Raw genomic sequence first — 16,461 nt, forward strand, 5'->3', positions numbered from 1 at the left:
CTGATGCACATGACTGCTACATGTATGATGCTCCCAGCACTAACACAGCACATACTGATGCACATGACTGTTACATGTATGATGTTCCCAGCACTAACACAGCACACACTGATGCACATGACTGTCACATGGATGATGCTCCCAGCACTAACACAGTTCACACTGATGCACATGACTGTCACATGGATGCTCCCAGGACTAACACAGCACACACACTGACGCACATGACTGCTACATGGATGCTCCCAGCACTAACACAGCACACACACTGATGCACATGACTGTTACATGTATGATGCTCCCAACACTAACACAGCACACACTGATGCACATGACTGTTACATGGATGCTCCCAGCACTAATACAGCACATACTGATGCACATGACTGTTACATGGATGTTCCCAACACTAACACAGCACACACTGACGCACATGACTGTTACATGTATGATGCTCCCAGCACTAACACAGCACACACTGATGCACATGACTGCTACATGTATGATGTTCCCAGCACTAACACAGCACACACTGATGCACATGACTGTCACATGGATGATGCTCCCAGCACTAACACAGCACACACTGATGCACATGACTGTTACATGTATGATGTTCCCAGCACTAACACAGCACACACACTGATGCACATGACTGCTACATGGATGCTCCCAGCACTAACACAGCACACACTGATGCACATGACTGTTACATGGATGATGCTCCCAGCACTAACACAGCACACACTGATGCACATGACTGCTACATGGACGCTCCCAGCACTAACACAGTACACACTGATGCACATGACTAACTGCTACATGGATGCTCCCAGCACTAACACAGCACACACACTGATGCACATGACTGCTACATGGATGCTCCCAGCACTAACACAGCACACACTGATGCACATGACTGTTACACGGATGCTCCCAGCACTAACACAGCACACACTGATGCACATGACTGTTACATAGATGCTCCCAGGACTAACACAGCACACACTGATGCACATGACTGTTACATGTATGATGTTCCCAGCACTAACACAGCACACACTGATGCACATGACTGTTACATGTATGATGTTCCCAGCACTAACACAGCACACACTGATGCACATGACTGTCACATGGATGCTCCCAACACTAACACAGCACACACTGATGCACATGACTGTCACATGGATGATGCTCCCAGCACTAACACAGTTCACACTGATGCACATGACTGTCACATGGATGCTCCCAGGACTAACACAGCACACACACTGACGCACATGACTGCTACATGGATGCTCCCAGCACTAACACAGCACACACACTGATGCACATGACTGTTACATGTATGATGCTCCCAACACTAACACAGCACACACTGATGCACATGACTGTTACATGGATGCTCCCAGCACTAATACAGCACATACTGATGCACATGACTGTTACATGGATGTTCCCAACACTAACACAGCACACACTGACGCACATGACTGTTACATGTATGATGCTCCCAGCACTAACACAGCACACACTGATGCACATGACTGCTACATGTATGATGTTCCCAGCACTAACACAGCACACACTGATGCACATGACTGTCACATGGATGATGCTCCCAGCACTAACACAGCACACACTGATGCACATGACTGTTACATGTATGATGTTCCCAGCACTAACACAGCACACACACTGATGCACATGACTGCTACATGGATGCTCCCAGCACTAACACAGCACACACTGATGCACATGACTGTTACACGGATGCTCCCAGCACTAACACAGCACACACTGATGCACATGACTGTTACATAGATGCTCCCAGGACTAACACAGCACACACTGATGCACATGACTGTTACATGTATGATGTTCCCAGCACTAACACAGCACACACTGATGCACATGACTGTTACATGTATGATGTTCCCAGCACTAACACAGCACACACTGATGCACATGACTGTCACATGGATGCTCCCAACACTAACACAGCACACACTGATGCACATGACTGTTACATGTATGATGTTCCCAGCACTAACACAGCACACACTGATGCACATGACTGCTACATGGATGCTCCCAGCACTAACACAGCACACACTGATGCACATGACTGTCACACGGATGCTCCCAGCACTAACACAGCACACACTGATGCACATGACTGTTACACGGATGCTCCCAGCACTAATACAGTACACACCGATGCACATGACTGCTACATGGATGATGTTCCCAGCACTAACACAGCACACACACTGATGCACATGACTGCTACATGGATGCTCCCAGCACTAATACAGCACACACTGATGCACATGACTGTCACATGGATGCTCCCAGCACTAACACAGCACACACTGATGCACATGACTGTCACATGGATGATGCTCCCAGCACTAACACAGCACACACTGATGCACATGACTGTCACATGGATGCTCCCAGCACTAACACAGCACACACACTGATGCACATGACTGCTACATGGATGCTCCCAGCACTAACACAGCACACACTGATGCACATGACTGTTACATGGATGCTCCCAGCACTAACACAGCACACACTGATGCACATGACTGCTACATGGATGCTCCCAGCACTAACACAGCACACACTGATGCACATGACTGTCACATGGATGATGCTCCCAGCACTAACACAGCACACACTGATGCACATGACTGTCACATGGATGCTCCCAGCACTAATACAGCACACACTGATGCACATGACTGTCACATGGATGCTCCCAGCACTACCACAGTTCACACTGATGCACATGACTGACTGCTACATGGATGCTCCCAGCACTAATACAGCACACACTGATGCACATGACTGTCACATGGATGATGCTCCCAGCACTAACACAGCACACACTGATGCACATGACTGTCACATGGATGCTCCCAGCACTAATACAGCACACACTGATGCACATGACTGTTACATGTATGATGCTCCCAACACTAACACAGCACACACTGATGCACATGACTGTCACATGGATGCTCCCAGCACTAACACAGCACTCACTGATGCACATGACTGTCACATGGATGATGCTCCCAGCACTAACACAGCACACACTGATGCACATGACTGTCACATGGATGTTCCCAGCACTAACACAGCACACACACTGATGCACATGACTGCTACATGGATGCTCCCAGCACTAACACAGCACACACTGATGCACATGACTGTCACATGGATGCTCCCAGCACTAACACAGCACACACTGATGCACATGACTGTTACATGGATGCTCCCAGCACTAACACAGCACACACTGATGCACATGACTGTCACATGGATGCTCCCAGCACTAATACAGCACACACTGATGCACATGACTGTCACATGGATGCTCCCAGCAGTACCACAGTTCACACTGATGCACATGACTGACTGCTACATGGATGCTCCCAGCACTAACACAGCACACACTGATGCACATGACTGTTACATGGATGCTCCCAGCACTAACACAGCACACACTGATGCACATGACTGCTACATGGATGCTCCCAGCACTAACACAGCACACACTGATGCACATGACTGTCACATGGATGATGCTCCCAGCACTAACACAGCACACACTGATGCACATGACTGTCACATGGATGCTCCCAGCACTAATACAGCACACACTGATGCACATGACTGTCACATGGATGCTCCCAGCAGTACCACAGTTCACACTGATGCACATGACTGACTGCTACATGGATGCTCCCAACACTAACACAGCACACACTGATGCACATGACTGTTACATGTATGATGTTCCCAGCACTAACACAGCACACACTGATGCACATGACTGCTACATGGATGATGCTCCCAGCACTAACACAGCACACACTGACGCACATGACTGTCACATGGATGTTCCCAGCACTAACACAGCACACACACTGATGCACATGACTGCTACATGGATGCTCCCAGCACTAACACAGCACACACTGATGCACATGACTGTTACATGGATGCTCCCAGCACTAATACAGCACACACTGATGCACATGACTGTCACATGGATGCTCCCAGCACTAACACAGCACACACTGATGCACATGACTGTTACATGGATGCTCCCAGCACTAATACAGCACACACTGATGCACATGACTGTTACATGGATGATGCTCCCAGCACTAACACAGCACACACTGATGCACATGACTGTTAGATGGATGATGCTCCCAGCACTAATACAGTATACACTGATGCACATGACTGCTACATGGATGCTCCCAGCACTAACACAGCACACACTGATGCACATGACTGTCACATGGATGCTCCCAGCACTAATACAGCACACACTGATGCACATGACTGCTACATGGATGCTCCCAGCACTAACACAGCACACACTGACGCACATGACTGTTACATGGATGCTCCCAGCACTAACACAGTTCACACTGATGCACATGACTGTTACATGGATGATGCTCCCAGCACTAAGTTTACAGCCCACGCTGTTGCATATGACTTTTACATGGATGCTGAGGATCTGAGCTCAGGTCCTCTCTCCTTGTATAGCAAGCACTTCCTGACACAACTAGCCCTGGCCCCTCCCTCCTCATGTTGAAGGAATTATGTCTGTAAGAGGTCTCATAGCTTGGGGTTCCTTTTGAATGGGGCAGAACTAAAAGGCAATGAACGCTGACCACACAGTAACCACAAAGTTAGCCACTTCAGACAATGATCTTGGTCTACCTAGCAGCCAGTCGGAAATGCTTTCTTGCCAAAGCGGAATTGAAGCAGGAAGTTTTCAGATCCTCACTACTGAAATCTCTTACAGACACAACTCCTTCAGTGGAAGGGGCTGGGGCTAGTTGTGTCGGAAAGTGCTTGCCATTTATTATATTTATAAGAATATATATTAAATATATTATGTTTTTAATGTTGATTTTTATCAATCCTTATTCTATCTTTTTAGCTGATTTCTAAAGTGTCATGATTATTTTATCATGATTATTTGGGGTTATTAGATTATTCCCAACCCAAAACTATTCTTTAAATTCATTTTTATAATTATATAAATAAATATACAAACTGCAGAAAATTTGGAATAAAAAGATAGAAATCTACACCTAAAATTTGATATACAAACAAGTCGTTTTAGTTTCTTTCATTCATTTACTTTGGTGTTTTGTTATCCTAGGTTTGGATGTGGTTTGTTTGCCAAGAGTTCACATGGCAGGGACTCACAGATGCTTTGTTCCTTACACAGGACCAGGACAAGATTGGACCCAGTGATATTCTGTTAGAGTAGACAAGGAGGTCATAGGGATGTCCCCTCCCTAGAGAGTGTATAGACAGTTAAGGAGGAAGGGCTCCTGGGGTGCTACCACTCCCTGAAGGCCTCGAACAGGAAATGGCTGCTGGGGAAAGGAAACATTTCCTTTGGTGGTATAGCCTCTGGTAAGGCGCCCAAGCCCCTGCAAGTAACCGTGATGAAAAGTAAAATCCATGAAAGCAACAGAGAACTGGTTGGGAAGAGGCTGAAGACCAGCAAAAGTGGGAAGGAGAAAAGAGCGGGTAACGGGATGAATATGATCAAAACATATTATATACATATACATACATATGTATGTATGTATTTGAAAATGTCAATGATATATTTATTAATAAATAAAACCATTAAAAATGGAGGAGGACCCAACAGAAAGTTGGGCATCATGGAAGACGATCAGTTCACTTGGTCCATGGAAAGTGGTCTGCTCACTGGGTCACAGGAGTTGGCCAGTTTACTGAGGCAACTGAAGATGGTCAGTTCACCATAGGTCCTGAAAGATGATCAAGTCACTGTGGGGCCCACCCTCAGAAAGGATTCAGGGTGGGGTAGCTTTCAGCAGAGCCCATTGCAACCCATACACTTGCCTCCTTTCCCAGCACCCATCTCCTTCCGTGCTGCTCTGTCACATGTGACAATTGCCACCAGACAGTTCTTACTGGAGACGGAGCAGCCAGTGTCATACCATCTCAGACTTTCTGCCTCCCAGACTACAAGCCACACAAACCTTTCTTCGTGTTGTTTCTTCTATTGCAGATGGACTAGCATGCATGGTTACTACAAGAAAGAGAAAGGTCACTTGATTTCACGGGGCTCTTGGGACCATCACAGGGTCTTGGGTACCTTATCTTCACCTTGAAGTGGAACCAAATCTCAATCTCTAGTTAGCAGCTGGCGTCACTAAGACCATCCTGTTCTTCAGTCCCTACTCAGTTCCCCATTTTGTTCTCTCTCTCTCTCTCTCTCTCTCTCTCTCTCTCTCTCTCTCTCTCTCTCTGTCTGTCTCTCAAACACACACACACATACTCTCTTCTCTCTCCTCTCCATCTCTCATACACACACACTCCCTCCCTCTCTCCCTCTCACACACAATCTTGCCTCTCTCTCTCTCACACACACTCTCCCTCCTTCTCTACCTCTCTCTCACACACTCTCCCTCCTTCTCTACCTCTCTCTCACACACACTCTCCCTCCTTCTCTACCTCTCTCTCACACACACTCTCCCTCCTTCTCTACCTCTCTCTCACACATACTCTCTCGCTCACACACACTCTCCTCTCTCGCCCCTCCCTCTCTCACATACTCTCTCCTCTCTCCCTCTCTCACACACTCACACACACACTCTCCCTCCCTCTCTCTCTCTCCCTCTCTCTCTCTCTCTCTCTCTCTCTCTCTCTCTCTCTCTTTCTCTCTCTCTCCACATGGAGGAGATTCTTCTCCACCTCTGCCACTCCTGTGAGCCCAGGCTACCCTATACCTAGTGCACCTCTACAGGGCTATTCTGCAATGAGAATATACCTTGGAGCTCTACAAAGGAGCACCCCTTGTTCTCAGCAACAGAACTTTCTGAAGTGTGGATTGCTGCCTGATAAAATAACCTTTCTACATTATTGTGTGTGTGTTTCTATATTGCTGAGTGTTTTTATAATTGCTTTACTCAGCAAGCCTGGGAAATACTTGAGTAGTCATCGGTCTTACAGATGTGGGAATTGAGGTTCCGGACCACTAAAGGACTTGCCTTAAATAGTCACAAAACTGTATCCTTAGAGAATAAAATGTGAAGCCTCTTCCCTATTAAGACAGTGTTCCTAGGGCGCAGATATACGATAAGTACTCATGGTGACCTAACACACTAGTGGGTTGATGCAGCAGATGGAAGTTGAAAGAAAAAAGAGCCCTGAGAGCCAAATGAAGGCAAAGTTTGCAAGAAATTTTATGTTCAGCTCTTACAGCTTCGTGAGATTTCTTTGTATGTGTTCGTGGGCACGTACATGCTGGCTCCTGATTTGATATGGTTTTGCAGATGGGTTTGCCTCCATTTATTTCTAAAGATTGATTTATTTTTATTTTGTTTCTATGGAGGTTTTTCGCTGCATGTCTGTCTGTCTGTGAACCTCATGCATGCAGTATCCATGGAAGCCAATACAACCATGTGGATTCAGGAGGTGCTCTTGCCTGCTAAGCCTTCTCTCCAGAATGTTGCACAATAAACAAAAGACCCAGAGACTGATGCTGTGGTTCAAGCTGAAGAACAGAAAAGCAAAGTAGCTGGCCACTAGCTCTTACTTCAAGCTCAGGCTGAAAGGGCTGATCCACACACGAGCTCTTCACCAAGCCTCAGACTGCTGCCTCTCCCCAGTGTGGCTGGAGAATCCTGAGATTTCAATGTCTGCCTATTCTCCTTGATACTAAGCCTTCTCATCTTGAGTTGAAAGACCTAGGCATCAAAGCGCCGGGCACTGAACCGAACCCTCTGCCCAAGAACCGGGGCCAGACCACTGGCTTCAAATGCAAGAGGTGATTTATTGAGTACACAGGCGCCTGCAGATACTACTGCAACTCGGGTGCAGAGCATACCGGGATTGCAGGGAGCACAATATTTATAGAGTTTCAATGGTTACATAAGTAACAGGCATTTCATTGGCTCATCTTGAGGGCAGGGGTAGTTCCCACGGACTAAGTTTCCTGGTATTACTTTATGAAAGACCCCGGCTAGCTTCAGCAATTATTATCCGGGTCCCATGACTGCTCTGGTGACCACAGATCCTGTTTGACATCCTGCCAGCTGGGCGAGGCACCTGGTCTGGGTTTCTTTCATTAGGCAATGGCCTGGCCTTGCTTTTCTTTTCCTAGGGGGTCCTTGGTAGGGGGTCTTTCAGAGTGTCCTGGAGAATCAATGCCTCCTAGTGACTATTGAGGACCCTGCTTCTATCTTTTATACCCCTCTAGTGCTGGGACTAAAGGGTATGTATGATCTGTTACTCTTTTAGACCGATTTAATCTCATTGTAGATTTTGGTGACTTGAACTCACAGAGATCCGCCTATCTCTTAATCCTAAATCCTAGGATTAAAAGTGTGTACCACCACCTCCTAGCTTCTGGCTGCTGGAATTAAAGATGTGTGCCTGGCTTCTATGGCTTGTGGCTGACTTTGCTTTCTGAATCCTCAGGCAAACTTTAGTAAATTGTAAATAATATATCACTACACCTGACCCCTCCTCTATTTTATTATGAACAGGATAGAGATTTCCATCAGCTCTTACCCCCTGCAAAGATCGTTTCCATCAGCTCTTACCCCCTTGCAAAGATCAGTTTACACTACACCTTTTGGTACCCAGAGATGAGCTTCACGTGAGACTAGTATCAGCACAACTCTGCTCCAAACCTTGGAGGTCTTTTGTGTTTTGTGGACCATTGTTCAGACTTCAGCATCCAAATCATCCTCCCATTGCCAAGCCGACCTTAGAGGAGGGGCAGACACTCAAGGCTACTCTTGGCTTTTGTACCTTGCCAGTCTTTTCCCCAGAACCAGCAACATCAGGCTCATGGTGTCATATTCTATACATGGTTTGAGTTGGAGAGGCAAGAGACAGCTCCTGAACTGAGCTTGGTGGCTGGAGGAGGGTAAGAGAAAAATGTGTTCATTTGGGTACTCAAAAATAAAAACTAGAATAAAGCCACAAATGTTCTATCTAATTGTTTCCAGAGCTCAAACACAGGAAATCTTTTGTACAAGTCCACCGTGAGCATCCCACAGATTCTGACCATGCTATTTTTGTCTTTGGAGCACCTCTCTAGTTCCTATTTCTCCTGTAAAACTTACATTTCAGTTCCATACATTGAGAGGCACTGTCGGTGCGGCCGCCCTGACACCCTCACTACATCTGCCTCAAAACCACAGGAAGAGTCTGGGTCTCAGAACCTCCCCAAGGCCACCTAGAAAGACAAACACAGGTTTGTTATCTCAGCGGTGACCCAGGGTGGTCTTTGGGGACTCTGCTCCTGATACTTCCTGAGTCCTTCTGCCAAGATCAAGTAGAGGCATGACTCTCATTCTCTTTGTAATTATGTGGCAGGTGTCCTGAAAGCTGAAAGACAAATAATTCTGAGGAAATGCCAGCTAATCAAAAATCACATTAATTAGAAAGTTCTTCTCTATAGCTCTAAACACTACAAAGATTTATCCAGAAATAAATGCTGAAACAGACCCTTAAATTAGCATCCAGGCTTTTTGCTTCTTTGTCTTTTTCTTTCTTCAGTTTTCAACTCCTAAATTCTTCCCCACGAGTACACCAGGGACAAAGACACTCTGTTAGAAATGTATTTAAACATGATTCCCATGCCCCACCCCCACACCTGGCCTTTGCCCTGAACCTACTCAACCTCTGATAGATACCTTGGTTCTTTTTACCAACTTGAACTTTTAGGCAGAAATTTTTGTCTATCATGTCAGCATGTGGACCGAGGTCTGTAGGTTTACTGACCACTTTCCCTCCTGTCATCTGAGAAATCTGTAGACAAGGACACTGCGCAGTTTGTTTGGTCTATTTTTACTTTTCTGTTTTTTAAAGTACATGTAATGTAAGCTTGCTTTACTGTAGAGTGAAAACCCAAACAAAGAAACAAAAACGTTGAAGGGACAAGTGGTCCAGAGGTCAGTGATCTGAAGACACCCTTCCAGTGTTCTCAACACCTGCATATTCGTTCTTGTTTTAACTTCGACAAGATTCCCATCCCACAAGATTTACTTTTTTGCTGTTTCTTTATGCTTTTATTTATTTTTTACATAGTCTCACTCTGTAACCCTGCCTGGCCTGAAGCTCATTATGTAGACCAGTAGTCTGGCCTCCAGCCCACAGAGATCTACCTGCCTCTTTCTGCTGAATTCTGGGATTAAAGGTGTGGCTACCACTCCAGTAAATACTACCGTCTTTTAAAACTAAAGTGCATGGCTTTTAAGATGGTTTCAAAAGTGCACTAGGCTCACCCCTGTCCAATCCAGAGCATTTTCACTGTCCAGAAAGACACTTGATACCCACTGGCAGTCATCTAGCCCCTCTTGGTCCAGCCAGAGGCTGTCACTAACCCCCCTTTGGGTCTATGGACTTGCCTGTTTTGAACATGTTACATAAATGGACTCATCCTGTCACAGTTTGAACAGGAACTGCATCACATAGGCTCATGGAGCATTTGGCCTCTGGTAAGTGATGCCACTTTGGATGCTGTGGTGGGACCTTGGGGACTGTGTGCTAACAGAGTCAGCTCCCTGTGCTTCCTGATAGGCCAAGCTGCGAACAAGTGACAACTTAACCTCTGGTACCAAATCTATGCAACAGCACCACGCTGCCCCACTATGACAAACCGCATTCCCTGAAAGCATCAGCCAACACCAGTCCTTACCACTTAAGTCTCCTTGTCAGTAATTCCAGCCATTCTGCTGCGGTGATGAGAACTGACACACATACACAGTGTTAAGAGTTTTGCCCTACAGCTTAAGTCTTCTATCTGTAGTTTATTTTATTGGTATACATGGTGAGACCAAAGGATCCAACTTTAGTTTTCACATGAAGACTCTTGTTGTCTCATACCAATTGTTGGAAAGACTCTCCAGTCTCCACTGGGGTATCTCGACAACATTATAATTAACTGGCTATAAATAAAATGGTTTCTTTCCGAATTGTCAGTCTTATATTATTTCCTACCTTTAGGAAGGTATCAGTATTTCCAAGGGGGAAAATGTAGGAATTGGAAATTTAGTGGTGATTGAATCAGAGTGTGGATTAATTTTAGGGCTTTGTCCTGGCAATATTTTGGTTTCCAGTTCAGGAACTCAATTTATGGTTCTATTTATTGAGATTATTTTTAGTTAATTTCAATGTTGTTCTACAGCTGCCAGGAAAAAAAAACCTTTTCATTTATTTGCCTAATTTTATTCTTGAGCATTTTTCTAATTGACGCCATTGTAAATGAAAATGGTTTCTTAATTTCATTTTCAGATTTCATTCCCTGTCAGCACACAGGTAGGCAACTGACTCTTGTATGTCAATGGTCTAGCCTGTAACACTTCTAGCATTGCTAATTAGCCCTGATATTCTGTGTTCTTGTGGGACTTTCCCAAACAGGTTCAGCCACAAAGTGAGCTAAGTGAGCTAGTTTCCTCACCCCTCCCCCAACCTAGAAACTTCAGTGCATTGTTGTCTTAGAAGAGCTCTTATCGTATTTCTGATCTTCGGAAAGGAACTTTCAGCCCTTCACCTCTGTGAAGAGTGTGGGTGTTCTGTAAATGACTTCTGTCAAGGTGAGGTGGTCACATATTCACATCTATTCCTAGTTCTTTGGGTACTTCAAAAAAAAAAAGAAATACATTAAAAGTTGGGTTACTGCTTTTGCTCATCTTGGTAAAAATTCTATAGTTCTGGCCTCCTCCTGCAAGTATATTTCAATTAACTGGTTTTCACGTGTTGGGTCAAGCTCCATTTCTGCCATGGAACCTAATTGGTCATGACATAGCATCCTCTGGAGTGTTGTGAAGCTTAGGTTTCTGGATTTCTGTTGAGGGTTTTGAATCTATATGCATTAAGGTTCTTGTGAAGGCTTTGTCTAGTTTTGCATCTGGGTAGGAGCAGCTTTATAGGATAAGTTGAAAGTGGTTCTTCCGCCTTGAAGTTTTGACGGAGTCAGTGAAGGATCTGTGTCAGCTCTGCTCTAAATCGTGGTGGAGCTCACCAGGGAAGCCTGAGGTCTGTGTAGTAGGAAAGGTTTTATTACTAGTTCACTGTCTTTGTTGGTGTACGTTTGTTTAGGTTTTCTGTTTTCCCCTGTATCAGCTTTCCCATCTTCTGTTCCTGTGAGTTTGCTGATATTGTACAGGTGCTTTCTCTAACTTCTGGCACATGAGTCCTCATCGTAGCCTTAGAATCTTTGTTTCCTGTGCAAGGTCAATAGTAATATTGACCTCTCTCCCACTTCTGGCTTTAGGAACTTTGACATTTTCTCTTTTATACTTGGTCGCAGACCCTTGATTTTATATTAACAAAGTCAGAAGGGCTAGACGAATGGCCAGTGGTTTGGAGCACTGGCTGCTCTTGCAGAGGACCCAGGTTTGATTCCGAGTCCTCATATGGGGAGGCCCACAACTATCTGTAACCCCAACATCCCAAATCCTCACAGACGCACACACATACATGTAACCACACTAACACCCAAATAGACATAAGTGAAAATAACATCCTTTAAGCTAAAGAAATAAATAAAATGATTTGTGCACCCTACCTCTGTCTCCTCCATCTTCGGGAGAGGAATCACCATGGAAGAAAGCTAGTAGCATTGTTCATTGGCCTGTAATGCTATTTTTCCCACTGACTTTGGTACCTCTGTTCAGCGATTGGAAAACTCAGTCATTGAAGATGACTTAACAAAGAAATGTTCTTCTCTTAGGGTTCACAAGACAATTGAGGCATGAGATTTCTTAATACTTTTTAAAATTTTTCTTTTATCTTAAAATTACATATATGTGTGAGTGTGGGAGAGAGTATGTGCACATGAGTACCGGTGGAGGCCAGGAAAACGCGTTGAGTCCCCCAGAGCTGCAGTACAGAAGCTGTGAGCTGCTGGCTGATCATGGATACCCTGGTCCTTTCCCAGAGCAGAAAGCGCTGACCAATCTCTGCAGGCCTTAAGCATGATATTTACAAACCAATGTCCTATTTAATTTGTATTCTTAGTAATATTTATTAACGTTATTAATAAACAACATGAAATTGATTACTTATTTAAATGCTAATGAGCTATTAAATTGTAAGCCCTGACCACTGGCTGCATATCTGTGTCAACAGTTTAGGACATGGGTGGGGCCAGGGAAGCAGGCAGGCTGACTGCAGATCTTCACTTCTCCCTCTGCCTCTCCAAATCCAATCCCCAGTTTCATACCCAGTTTGGTAGCAGAAAACCCCTGCAGCTCCCCATCTATAGTAGATCCCCTGGATCTCCCCTCTTAAGCTCACCCCCCCATTTATTGCTTTATCCCAGCCCCCACCTCCAGCAGGCACTCCCTGGAAACCCACAGCCCTCTCGGAACAAGGGAGCAGGTCAGCTGACTGCCAATCTCTACCTCTCCCTCCATCCCTCCAAATCCAATCACCCAGTCATCACCAGACCTTCTGCTCCAGCCTCTCCTCGCATTCTGTCCCCATTCCCAAGGGGCTATCTAAGCAGATCCTAGTGGAGCACCTTGAGTTCCTCTCCCCTGTGAACCTCCTTCACCTTCTTAGCCCACTCCTAAATATCAACTCCCAAAACTCAGAGACACACTACCTGGAACCCCCAGTGGCCGCACCTATCAGGATCCTACAAGGATTTCCTATGAGCCACCACACTTTCCTAAGAAGCAGAAAGGAAGCAGAATTCAAGAAACAGAGCACTCACCAACAAAGACAAGAACACATATCAGCACCTAGAATAACATTCATCTCAAATCCAGATGGCCAGGTGCTGGCATAAAACCACTATCGATAACAGCTGGGACAATATGTCTCTTCCAGAGTCCAGCAAACCCTATCACAGCAGGTCCTCAGTATTGCAACATAGCTAAAGATACACAGGTCAAAGGCACAGAACACAGGTTCAACAAAATCATAGAAGACAATTTTCCTAACTTAAAAAAAAGGTAGCTATCAAAGATTAAAAAGCATGCAGAACCAAATAGACTGGACCAGAAATTAAAGACTCCTAAGAACATAATAATGAAAACACTAAATGCACGGACAAAATAATGTAAAAAGCTGCAAAGGAAAAGGGCCAAATGACATAAAGAAGGGAAGGCCTATTAGAATTACACCTGACTTCTCAGTGGACTCTACAAGCCAGAGGGGTCTGGACAGATGTGCTGAAGACTCTAAGAGACCACAGATGTGAGCTCAGACTACTATAACCAGCAAAACTTTCAATCACCATTGAAAGAGAAAATAAGACATTCTATGATAAAATCAAATTTAAGCAGTATTTATCTAAAAATCCAGTCATATAGAAGGTAAACTCCAACCTAAAGAGGCTAACTACACCCATGAACATACAAGGAATAAATATTCCAGACCAGCAACAACAAATCATTGGACATTAGTATGTCTCTCAACATTAATGGTCTAAATTCCCCCCAAAAAGAGACACAGACTAACAAAGTGGTTGCAAAAACAGAATCCATCTTTCTGATGCATCCAAGAAACAGACCTTAACATTAAGGATAGACATCAACTCAGGGCAAAGAGTTGGAAAAAAGGTATTCCAAGAAAATGAACCTAAGAAGCAGGCTGATGTAGCCATTTTAACATCTGACAAAATACACTTGAAACCAAAACTAACCAGAAGAGTTGGAAAGGACAGTACATAGCCACCAAAGGGAAAATTCACCAAGAGGACATTTTCATTTTTAATATCTATGCCCCAAACACAAGGGAACCCTAGTGTGTAAAAGAAACACAACAATAGTCCAAGTCACATATTCAGACACTGATAGTGGAAGACTTCAATACTGCACTCTCACCAATATACAGGTCACCCAGACAAACAGTAAACAAAGAAATACTGGAGCTAACTGAAATTATAAACCAAGGGGACCTAACAGATATTTACAGAATGTTTCGCCCAAACACAAAAGGAAATGCATTCTTCTCAGCACCTCATGGAACTTTCTCCAAAATTAACCATATTCTTAGACACCCAGCAAACCAAAACAGATACAAGAAAATATGAATAACACCCCACATCCTATCTGACCACCATAAATTAAAACTGATTATCAACAACAGAAGCAAGAGGAAGCTTACAAACTCATGGAATCTGAACAACTTTCTACTGACTGAAAAATGAGTCAAAACATTTTTTAAAAATGACAGACTTTCTATAATTGAATGAAAATGAATACACAGCATACCCCAACTTAATGGGACAAAATTAAGGCTGTTCTAAGAGGCAAATTCATAGCACCTACTGCATACATGAAAAAAAATTGTAAGATACTAGCAACTAATCAGCATCCCTGAAAACTCTAGAAAAAAAGAGAAGAAATCACACCCAAAAGGAATAGACAACAAGAAATAATCAAACTCAGGACTGAAGTCTATAAAACAGAAAGAAAGCTAGCAATACAATATAAATCAATTATTTCTTTTTCAGACCATTTGTCATTTGCATCTAGAAGGCTACTGATTTTTATTTTGTTCTAGCTGTTTTGTTGAAAGTGTTTATCAGCTCTAGGAGTTCCCTGGTGGAATTTTTAGGGTCACTAAAGTATACCATCATTATCATCTGCAAATAAAGATACTCTGACTTCTTCCTTTCCAACCTGTATCCCCTTGAACTCCTTCAGTAGTCTTATTGCTCTAGTTAAGACTTCAAATACTATATATTAGCTGTGAGGACAACGATAACTAAGTTACAACCTGTAGAACCACAGAAAGTAGGCATAGAGTAAGGCACTAGAGAGAATAGATAGATATCATTAGGAAAAGGAAATGGAATAGATAATTATGGATAGATGGGGGGCTGCAGCAGGGAGATCAGGTGGGGAGGGGAAGGAAAGAGGTAAGGAAGGAACTACAGGGGAGAGACAGCTAAAATCAAGGGCCATTTGAAGGTTAGTATGGAAACTTCATACAATATAAGCATATATATATATACATATATACACACACACATGTGTATATATATATATATATGCAGGCAATCTAAATAAAATCAGATCCAATAATGAAGGAGACAGAGCCCCAACTGGACATTCTTGTCACCAAACAAAACTTTCAGTACAGGGATCGGGTTACATCTAATTGTGTTGTTGGCCAAAGTGCCCATTGGGAATCCCCAAACAACCCAGATTTTTTCCAAGAATATAGATCTCTCTATACATACTGAAGGCAAGCAAGATCCTATTGCTGAAGACAATGCCTACACAACTCATTGAACATGGAGATGTCGAGCTGGTGCCTGTGTAGAGTCTTCACGTCTATGTTCTAGTGGCTAGTATAGGAAGATATCAACACACAGCCAAAAAGAAATGTAAATATCAAACCACCACACACCCTTCGATCTGCAGTGTCTGCACAATATGCTAGAGTAATGCGCAC

General features: G+C 44.1%; 1 long non-coding RNA gene across 1 annotated transcript in view; it reads left to right on the forward strand.

Moving 5' to 3' along the window:
* Window positions 1–7,879, forward strand: part of LOC121143232 — a 37,385-nt gene extending 29,506 nt beyond the window's left edge. The window contains exon 3 of the long non-coding RNA XR_005880423.1: window positions 7,427–7,879. This is a non-coding gene — a long non-coding RNA (uncharacterized LOC121143232). The remainder of the gene's footprint in view (window positions 1–7,426) is intronic.
* The last annotated feature ends 8,582 nt before the right edge of the window (window positions 7,880–16,461 follow it).

This window comes from Mesocricetus auratus, unplaced genomic scaffold (assembly GCF_017639785.1).
Source record: "Mesocricetus auratus isolate SY011 unplaced genomic scaffold, BCM_Maur_2.0 Super-Scaffold_100011, whole genome shotgun sequence".
In the NCBI taxonomy this organism is placed as follows: Eukaryota; Metazoa; Chordata; class Mammalia; order Rodentia; family Cricetidae; genus Mesocricetus; species Mesocricetus auratus.